This window comes from Anopheles aquasalis, chromosome 2 (genome assembly GCF_943734665.1).
Source record: "Anopheles aquasalis chromosome 2, idAnoAquaMG_Q_19, whole genome shotgun sequence".
Lineage (NCBI taxonomy): Eukaryota > Metazoa > Arthropoda > Insecta > Diptera > Culicidae > Anopheles > Anopheles aquasalis.
Genome location: NC_064877.1, coordinates 57,593,147 through 57,595,646, shown reverse-complemented (window position 1 = coordinate 57,595,646; position 2,500 = coordinate 57,593,147). Strand labels below are relative to the sequence as shown.

The window sequence follows — 2,500 nt, the reverse complement described above, 5'->3', positions numbered from 1 at the left end:
CCCGGACCTCCCCTTGGCCTCCACGCACGTCATGATCGCTTTCTACCTTGGCTTTTGTCTAGCTGCACTTTTCTCCGACCGTGGCACAGTTTCTCGAGAGTAAACAGTTTAGTGTTCAAAAAGCCCAAGGAAGCACCCTTGAAGGGGTACCGGGCCTAACCCTGGTCACCCTCGTGGTGGCGCCACATGCTGGCTTAGGCGACGCCGCGACATGTACAAACAGAACAGAATTCCGGTTTATTGAGAAAGGTCTTGATCACATCTGTTTTCTCGATACAACGACCTTTCCACCAAAAAAGGCTTACGTACGGTACAGTTCCAGTCTGAACTCAGTGGCTCCAATTATCGCATTTTGCCGAGCGCAAAGCTGATCACCATGGCTGATTGCAAATTTTTAATTTTTTTTTCAAATAAACGATCATAAATTAGATAGCATGAGGTTCTAAATTTTACGACATTTAACTAACTCGTGTTCCTTGACACACTTTTCCGCCCAGCCCTGTGCAACGGTCACCTTTACCGTTTCTGTGGCTCTTCATAGGAAATGAAACGATCCTCAAAAGTGTGCCCAACCGGCTTGAACTAGCTAGACTTACCAGCAATGTTTTTTTTCTCTTCTCCAACGGTGGTACAACGTTCGGACTGGTTCCGTAGAAACTAGCCGGCTCAAACACAAGATTAACCGGTTGGTAGCACTATTCGTAACGACGTAACGGCACTAGTTTGGCCAAACCATGCACATTCCTAAAACCAGCCACAGGACAGGACTATTCGCGACGATCTCTCCGATCAGACTGGATGTTGGATGAGCCGGTGATCGCGTTGTGAGCTCCAGCGTGCGATCTAGCATGCACGGTCGTACGATAGTCAAACAGAAGAAAAAGACCGAGAGATGCTGCTGTTGCCGGTGCTTCTGCTGTACCTGCTGCAAGCGGCTGCTGGTGATGGTGGTACTTATCAAACAGGTCGATGGTACCCATATGCACGATTTAATTTGGAGTCTCTCTTTGATGAGGCTGCACAATTGAGCAATGATAAAAACGAGCAGAACAACGACTAAACAAGGGCAAGGTTCTGACGATTTCGATTGATTGCGGGTTGAAATTTAGTAAAGATATGCTAATACCCATTTATGAGTAGCAGAGCTCATTAGGCTATCGCCGGTCAGCTTTTCCAATGGTTCTAATAGCATTTCATTTTTATACATTAACTAAGTAAAAAATTGAATCTACGTAAAAATATTAATTATATTTTTAATAATCTTTTCCAAGACTCGTGGCTTTTGGTTAATGCAGATTCGTGTTTGATTAAAGAATTATTAAACTTTATTCCTTCACTGATAAATCTCTATTTACGCGATTTCGCCCATTAAAAATTCATACTGCTTCAGGTTATCCTTTTTCTTGCGAATTCTCCATGCCCACGTTATATATTTTTGTGCATTTTTTGTAAAATAGTTTTAATTTTTTTTGTCGGTCATTTTAATATTGGCACCGAAACGGTCACTGCTTAAGCATAAGGTCCGCCCATTCTTAAGCGAATAAAAAGAAACAATCCTGGCCAAAGTGGGAATACCAAGTGTTTATTTTGCTTCCTCTTCAATTGTTTGTTTTTTATATCTGTTTCGTTTCGCTATTGTTTAATTTTTATGATATTTCAGCCTTTTTTCCATATTATATAGTTATTTGAAATTTTATCATTCGTACTAAATGTATGTTGCTACGCACACGATCTCTAAAACCACAAGGATTATTTTTGACGATTTTTTGTGACTTAACCATTCAACTTTATTCTTTCATATGAATAGTATATTTATCTACAATTTTTGAACAATATTCGAAGTTCTATTATGGGGAAGATTTATTAGAAATTTCATCCATGGCATCAAATTTATTAAGGTGCATCTGCGAAAAGGTACTTATTCCGGAGCCCATCGTAGCTAGGTGATGGCTTATCAGAAAAATACAGATCAATATTCTATTGATAGATTATAACTTTACCCAGGTAGCTCCGTCTAGTTTTTGTTGAATTTCCTATTTTTCGATTTTTGGCAGATTTTTGAAACTGAAAATATGATGCGTTTTACGATTTTGCCAAATAAAATTAGTTTTACATAATTATTTTAAAAAAATTATCAATAATTTTTATAAAATCTTTTTGCGGGGCTACCTGGCAAAAAGTGTACAGATTATGTGTTAAACATGTTGATTCAATCGATGCAGTAGTTTTTACTGTACGATGAGCACCGACTTTGAAAACGTTGGTTTTGGGAAACGCTCTTCAAAGTAGCGAGCTGCATGGAGCCTTGTATGAAACGTGGAATTTCAAAAATCTATAACTTTGTCAGTTTTGCTTCGATTGGCCCAATAATTTTACATAATATCCTTGAAAGGATCAACATTCAGAGAAAAATGTTAAAAACATGTGTCACAAAACAAAATTTACCCTCATCCGCACTACTGGGTCTGGCCAGACCCATTTCATTTTCGATCGTTGTTTT

The 2,500-nt window shown here is 38.8% G+C and overlaps 1 protein-coding gene across 1 annotated transcript in view; it reads right to left on the bottom strand.

Moving 5' to 3' along the window:
• The window catches only part of LOC126571810 (facilitated trehalose transporter Tret1-like), a 3,762-nt gene extending 2,983 nt beyond the window's left edge, over nt 1-779 (bottom strand). The window contains exon 1 of the mRNA XM_050230636.1: nt 597-779. The gene's annotated coding sequence lies outside the window, so the exon portion shown is untranslated. The remainder of the gene's footprint in view (nt 1-596) is intronic.
• Nucleotides 780-2,500: the final 1,721 nt, after the last annotated feature.